Below are 8,062 nucleotides of genomic sequence, written 5' to 3' on the forward strand. Positions count from 1 at the left end.
TTGATCTGTGTTGTAATGTTCAATTGAACCACCAGGGGGTGGTGTACAGTATAATAAATGGTTACTGTGTGCATAAAGAACCTCTGACTAGACATTTATACAAATTACTGACATGTGTATTAACTCAGAGAAACTGTTGATTGTAAACAAAGTTTTATTTGTCATAAAGCACAACGGAGTATAAATCAAGACAATGTGTAGCAACAGGAAACTTAAACGAGTTGAAAATTCATCTTAGAAACACAGTTATAGATCTGATATTGATAGCCTCAAATAAAAAATCCAATAAATACAAAGGTTTTGACTTATCTTTACGCTTGTATCTACAATAAGGTGAAAATTAACATTTGGTCAGGAATGGAATTGAAGTAGACATAGAAAATGTAAAATGTTGATAAGTTTTTCGATTGTAATTCTTAATACACAAGAACAAGACTGATATAAAGAAAGATTGAGATTGATGACATCGCTATCCAATCCTTTATTTCCTTCTAGTTCAAAACCAGGAAGTACAGAGCTAACCCCTTACCCTTTAACCCTGTGCATAAACTTCCTTGAAAACACAATCCACTAATCAAGGAGGCGAGACAAAGTTTATGCATGCCCCTCACACACACACATGCCCAATTTTAATTAAATCTCTTTCCCCTAGCCCTAGATACTTACTGCTAACTTGTAGACCAGATTCAAGCGACATGGTGAAATTCCATCTAGACTACCAGAGGGCTTGCTTACACCTATCTGATCCATTCAAATCTACAAAGGGCCATCAAGAAGCATCTATGAGATTAGGCAACATACTCCTTAGTGACCATATCATTGCTGATTGACTATTGACACCCTCTCCCCGACCCCTTTAGTAACCGTATCCTTGGTGATAAGCGTCCTGGTAACCGTCGTAGCCATTGTGATGGTACCCGTAGCCCCCATACTCGTCTTCGGGGCAGCGCATGCCCAGTGACTGCTGGATGGCCATCTCCTGCCTGCCTGGAGCTGCATGGAGTCCACCAGGTCGTAGATGTTGGCCATGGACCACATGGGGCTCGGGTACCACGACTTGACGTTGCCGTCCTTTCCCACCAGCAGCATGGAGAAGTACTCTGGGCTGATCTGGAAGTAGTTGCGAATGTCTTTGACCAAGGCGGCCGAGAGGCCCTCACGTTCCACCGTGGCGCTGCCTGGAAGGTGGAGAGAGCGATGGAGAGAGTCAGTCAATAGGCTTTGGTATGTTTGATATCTTTGACTAAAGAGGCATTCTCGCTCCATGGCCAAGCTGCCTCTCTAGAGTTAGAAAAGATTAGTTTGTGTTAATACTGCTATGGAAGAATTGAATTTCATACTATCCATTTAATGCGAAAGTGTGTGTGGATTGATTTCGTTGTCTTTAAAGGTTGAGGGCTGAGAAATTCAGCACCTCTGCCCATCATCTTCCCTGCAAAACTACCACTTCACCTAAGGAAAGCATGGTAATTCCGAGGTCTATTCAGTGAGCCGGATCATTTGGCTCCGTTCAGCTAAAAGATTCTGTTTCGCTCGCAAACAGTTCTTTGTTCAGTGGTGCTTAAAAAATACCAAATCCATTATGTAAAGCCTAGAATGTTGCCTGCAATTATGTCACATCATGATATGCTAGTACAATTTTTCCCTGACCATTTTTTACCTGACCAAAAAAAATGAAGAAATAAAATGGAATGCACTGCAAAAATATGTATGGACCGGAATTGAGGCTCTCTCCTCACTACCAATATTTTCTGCAGTGAAGAATTACAATCTTCTAAGAATGTTTTTACAACGTATCTGCAGATAATCATTATCGGGTACTCAACAATCAGTAGTAACAGTATGTAAATGAGGGAGCCAATTGAATGGCTCTCGCAGATGCAATTCGGTTCCCGACATTCACCAAAAAGATCAGTTCAATAAGAGCTGTTCGTTCACGAACGACCCCATCACTTAAAGGAAAAGTCCATAAAGAGCTGTTCGTTCACGAACGACTCATCACTAAAGGAAAAGTCCATAAAGAGCTGTTCGTTCACGAACGACCCATCACTAAAGGAAAAGTCCATAAAGAGCTGTTCGTTCACGAACGACCCATCACTAAAGGAAAAGTCCATAAAGAGCTGTTCGTTCGCGAACGACACCATCACTAAAGGAAAAGTCCATAAAGAGCTGTTCGTTCACGAACGACCCATCACTAAAGGAAAAGTCCATAAAGAGCACATAAGAATACTATTTGGCAGGCTAGAGAAATTAAAGGGAGAGAGGCTGATCTTCCTCCCTAACACTCCGGCCACAGGAGCTGTATTGATGCTTGTGCAGCAGTGAGGGGTGTATGGATACAGGGCCGTGTGTGTGGTGTAAGGCAGCAGCATGGGCAAGTTTTTTAGGTTGGGTCCCCTACCAGAGAGGAGACATCAAACAGGTAGCATGGAGAGTACAGAAGAAGCAGCTGGGCTATAAGGGACTTGGACTGGGGAGACAGCAGGAGTTAGGGCTGAGGCTGGCCTACCTGCCTGCTGTGTCATTAAAACAACATCAGAAATTCAACATCATGGCTGTATGAACTGATTAAACTAAACATAACACATACAGCCCCATTGACCTACCACTTGCCCTTTTTTGTTTAATATTCATACAGCCATTTCCCGTATGCAGTATAATACAGTTGAAGTCGGAAGTTTACATACACTTAGGTAGGAGTGTGGTTACGACTCATTTTTTTTCAACCACTCCACAAATTTCTTGTTAACAAACTATAGTTTTGGCAAGTCGATTAGGACATCTACTTTGTGCATGACACAAGTAATTTTTCCAACAATTGTTTACAGACAGATTATTTCACTGTATCACACTTCCAGTGGGTTAGAAGTGTACATACACTAAGTTGACTGTGCCTATAAACAGCTTGGAAAATTCCAGAAAATTATGTGATGGCTTTAGAAGCTTCTGATAGGCTAATTGACATCATTTGGGTCAATTAGAGGTGTACCTGTGGATGTATTACAAGGCCTACCTTCAAACTCAGTGCATCTTTGCTTGACATCATGGGAAAATCAAAAGAAATCAGCCAAGACCTCAGAATTCTTTTTTAGTGTATGTAAACTTCTGACCCACTGGGAATGTGATGAAAGAAATAAAAGCTGAAATAAATCATTATCTCTACTATCTCTCCTGACATTTCACATTCTTTAAATAAAGTGGTGATCCTAACTGACCTAAGACAGGGATTTTTTACTGGATTGATGTCAGGATATTATAAACTTAGTTAAATGTATTTGGCTAAGGTGTAATTTGAATTTGTAAGTCGCTCTGGATAAGAGCGTCTCTGCTAAATGACTTAAATGTAAATGTGTATGTAAAATTCTCTTAGCTCAACTGTACATATAGGTGGTGTGGAGACAACAGGGTTCTTACCGTTGATTGGATAGAGCTCTAGGACTCCTCCCTGGTCCACTGCCTCCATGCCAACCAGCTTCAGGATGGAGATGTGTCTGGCCTGGGTCACCATGGAAACCACCACCACATCGATGAACACACAGCAGATAGGACATAATAGCACATTAGAACAACAAAATAATATTTGCATTGCCCACCCCCTCTTTTACGCCGCTGCTACTCTCTGTTATTATCTATGCTCAGTCACTTTAAAAACTCTCCCTACATGTACATATTACCTCAATTACCTCAACTAACCGGGTCCCCCGCACATTGACTCTGTACGGATTCCCTGTATATAGTCTCGCTATTGTTATTTTACTGCTCTCTTAATTACTTGTTCCTTTTATTATTTATTCTTATTCATATTTTTTAAACTGCATTATTGGTTAGGGGCTTGTAATAATCATTTTACTGTAAGGTCTACACCTGTTGTATTCGGGCACATGTGCCACTAATCCAATTTATCCATTTTGAGTTCCATTTTTGCAAAAAATTTCCTGTTATTTATCTTTGTGTAGCCTAAAATTAATCAACCAATCAATATACATGCAAAAACACAGATATTGGAACACAACAATTCTGAAAATCAACCTGCAATAGAGCATGAGGGAAATATGATAATGATGAGCATGGTTTTAGATGTTTTACTCTACACAGAGTGTATTGACACACTCACAATCAGCTCTGGTTATTAACACAATACTGAAGTTCTCGTGCACCACTGATTGTTCGTTTTTTTATTTTCATGTGGTGAATTTCTCAATCCTCTTAGAACAAAACTCCAAACTGGTAACGCAGCCAGTCTTACTACATTCAGAACCTTTCATTGTGCGTTCATTGTGTTTGCAGGCATGTTTCCCCACACACCGGAAGATACTAATGAGTACATTGGTTGAATCACCAAAACACAACATAATGACATCTTTACTTCTCAACTTAGTTTATTTTAACAACCAGTTTATCCAGTAGCAACACATTTAAGACCCATGTTTCAATGTTTCAAAATGTATTTTGGAATGTAGTATGCTACAGAACATTAAATGACAGTACATTACACTGTGTTCACATTATCAGGCAATACACTTGCACTACCCATACAATTTTACTCAACATCAAATTTCCATAATTATTATCTCATGTGTGATCAAAGGTGTGATCATTGAATACATCTTTCAAAATGTAATCAAATTAGAATGAAAAAAACAATATTTAGCAGGCATTAGTTTGTATCAAGCCTGTCTTGAACATTTGGCCATGAGTTATAATAAAATAGCAGTAAATATCATCTTCATCGCTTTATAGTCAGTACCTTTAGCCCTTACACTACAGCCCCTTATAAGGGCTTGTAAGTAAGAATTTCACGGTAAGGTTTACACTTGTTGTATTCGGCGCATGTGACAGATGAAACTTGGATTTTACTTGTTGAGTGCATCCGGAAAACCCTTTTTGCATGGTTATTCCTAGCCTGACATACAGTACCAGTCAAAAGTTTGGACACACCTACTCATTCAAGGTTTGTTCTTTTTTAATTTGTACTATTTTCTACATTGTAGAATAATAGTGAAGACATCAAAATTATGAAATAACACATATGGAACCATTTAGTAACCAAAAAAGTGTTAAACAAATCTAAATATATTTCATATTTAAGATTCTTCAAAGTAGCCACCCTTTGCCTTGTTGACAGCTTTTCATAGTTTTGATGAAGACCCCCCTAAAATCCTATCTGACTGTATGGCCTTCCTCTTGCTCTTTTTGTTAGTATGATCTTTTACCCAGTTCTGATGTGCTATCTCTCCTCGTCAATTGTGTTGGTGCGTGTCTCTGTCCCTGAATGCGTATGCACATGTCTGCGAGAAACAATTATAATGGTCCTCCTCAATCTCAGTGACTGCCAACACTTATATTATGACTACTAAAGTATATGTGTTTACCTATCAATCTCAAGTTAACAAATCAATAAGCCTAATGTTCTTCTGTATGAGATCAGGTCTAACTATGGAGGCTGTTGTAAATATAATATGATTTACACATACTTTGAACCACAGGGAGCAGTGTGTATGTGTGTGAGTGTGTGTGTGTGTAACAACCCTTAGGCACTGACTAGTCACTTCCTGTAAATGGGATAAATATTGTTTAAGGAATATGATAATAACTCAACAATTCCTTCTTATACTCACCCAGGTTGCAGGCTGGGCTGGTCAGGGCATAGAGTTGTCTGATCAGCCCGTCCTTCATCTAACTCACCACGCCATTACAAACAGCGGCCTCCAACGGAACCTGAGAACCCAAAGACGGAACTCAGATGAAGGTAGATTAAACAGTCATGTCATCAACCAAGTCATTTTCTGTCCAAACTCCAGACCCTTTGGCTCACTGTCAGACTGGAATTTAGTCTCTATTGCAACAAACCACAGTCAATCTGTTGAAGACAGAAATATAGGACCATAGTCAATCAATCCAAGACAATGGTGTTAACGTAGAGTACTAGAAGTACAGGCTCGTGCATACTGTCCGCCATCAGAGCCAAGTTTAGCTCATAAAGAACTGTTGAATTTGTGATCCCATGTAGTACAGTAGATATTCATGTTGACTACAAATTCTGACCACAGCCTCCTCAACGGATCCCCTGCCTAGCTTGAGACAATATTCTCACTGGCTATGAGCTAATGACTGTTTAAAATTCCAGACGCTGCCACAGCCATCAGCAAGACTAACGTGCACACACACTCCCTGGAGAGGAAGTTGTTGAGTGATCTGGGTTTGTCCCTCCTTCTTGCAGACAACTCCGTCTCTCTCTTCTCTCTGTCTGTGCTGTTCCATCTCTCTGATGCGAGAGGAGAAGGTGTCGGGAGTGTAATCAAACACAGCCTTCATGGCGATCGGGACCTCGTAGGATTGCTGTTAGAGGGACAAACACACACCATGAGACCAAAAAAAGACAGTGGACCAAAAAGATAAGCATTGGAGGATTTGAGTGTACAATCCTTATTCAATTCTCTAAGGTCTCAGGAGAAAAACATAACAAATGCTATTCCTTTGTTATACCTATCCCAGTATTCCTACTAAAATTGTGTATCCTTTATGTTTTCGATGAGAATCAGATTCCCTTCACACACAGCAAATTTGTCAGGTGTGTCAACTATTGGAGTTGAGTTAAAAAGTGTTGTGAGTGTTATATCTGATTCTAGTGGGGTTAACACCAGTGGGATTGAAATTGACACCACCTGCGGTGAATAAATGGAATTGAAATTGACACCACCTGTGGTTAATAAAGATTAAGATGTTAACCAGGTGGTGTTGTTTATTCGACTGTTGAGTTAATTTCCGTTAACTCTCTCAGAGTGAAAAAGACATGGGTGGGGCCTCATTACTATATTTCCAGCATGCTTTGTTGCAGGTACTTTTAGAATAGTTTTAATATCTATGTTTCTGCATGCACAATGATTGATTCATCTATACTACACAAAGATAAATAACATAAATGTTTCTAAGCAAATCCAATCTGTAAGTGGTTGGATTTATTTAACCCATTATTGAGATGGTTAGGATCATGGTGCGTTCGACCTTTCCTACCTTGGCAGTCATTTTAACTGCAGGTTGCGGGGGATTAAAAGTTCAAATTCTTCAATATCCTATGGCTGGATTTGAATCAAGATATGTAACACTTTGAAAGTTCCCAGCATAATATGAGCTTGTTGATGTGGCCAGCAAACCAGGAGTTTCAGACAACTGTGTTAGGGTGAAACTTGAATGTTGAAGTATGGTATAGTCAAAAAAAGTCATTTATTGTGATAAATAATTACATTTTGATGATAAAATATAAATTTAGGCACTCTCTGAAAGCTACTGGACTGAAAGCATTTGAATGCAACAATCATGTCTCTGTCACTAGCAAACACAGTCATGGGTGGTACAGGTACCTCTAAAATTAACTTGAGTGAGCACCTGGAAAATAAATATGCAAATAAGGCTTTACACCCTACAGTGTTAAAGAACAACAAAAAATACATTGGTAACACCACAGGTGTTAATTGCATAACACTGAGGAAGTGTAACAGCATCTGCCCTAATAAAGTGTTAATTTAAGTCCAAATTTGCAACACCCATGGTGTTAGGGACCCAACACTCTTCAGGATCTAGCTCATCAACACTTTGAAAAGTGTTAGTCATATACACACTAAGAAAGTGTTACATTTAACACTGTGGGTGTTCAAATTCTGATCTCAAATTTGCTCAGTTAGCAGAATGTGATATTCCCCAATGCAGCATTACACACTCACAGAAGCACAGGCACACAAACTTTCTAATGGATCAGGTGAGGGTCTGCTGCCATGGATACAGTCTCCCTCACTGTTTTTTGCATTCCCTGTCACTCCCCTCTCTCTCTCTCCCTCTCTCTCTTACCCACACCATGTGCCCTGTAATGTTAATAGAATTTCCTGTCTGTACTGACAGCATTAGAGGGTTGCTTGCACGCTCGCATCTTTGTTTAATCCGCCTGAAAACAACCTGGTGGTTTACACACACACACACACACACACACACACACACACACACACACACACACACACACACACACACACACACACACACACACACACACACACACACACACACACAC

At 39.8% G+C, this 8,062-nt stretch overlaps 1 pseudogene; it reads right to left on the bottom strand.

Moving 5' to 3' along the window:
* Positions 1-707: 707 nt before the first annotated feature.
* Positions 708-3,508, bottom strand: LOC139538228 (coiled-coil domain-containing protein 80-like; annotated as a pseudogene).
* Between the last annotated feature and the right edge of the window lie 4,554 nt (positions 3,509-8,062).

Source organism: Salvelinus alpinus, chromosome 14 (assembly GCF_045679555.1).
Source record: "Salvelinus alpinus chromosome 14, SLU_Salpinus.1, whole genome shotgun sequence".
In the NCBI taxonomy this organism is placed as follows: domain Eukaryota; kingdom Metazoa; phylum Chordata; class Actinopteri; order Salmoniformes; family Salmonidae; genus Salvelinus; species Salvelinus alpinus.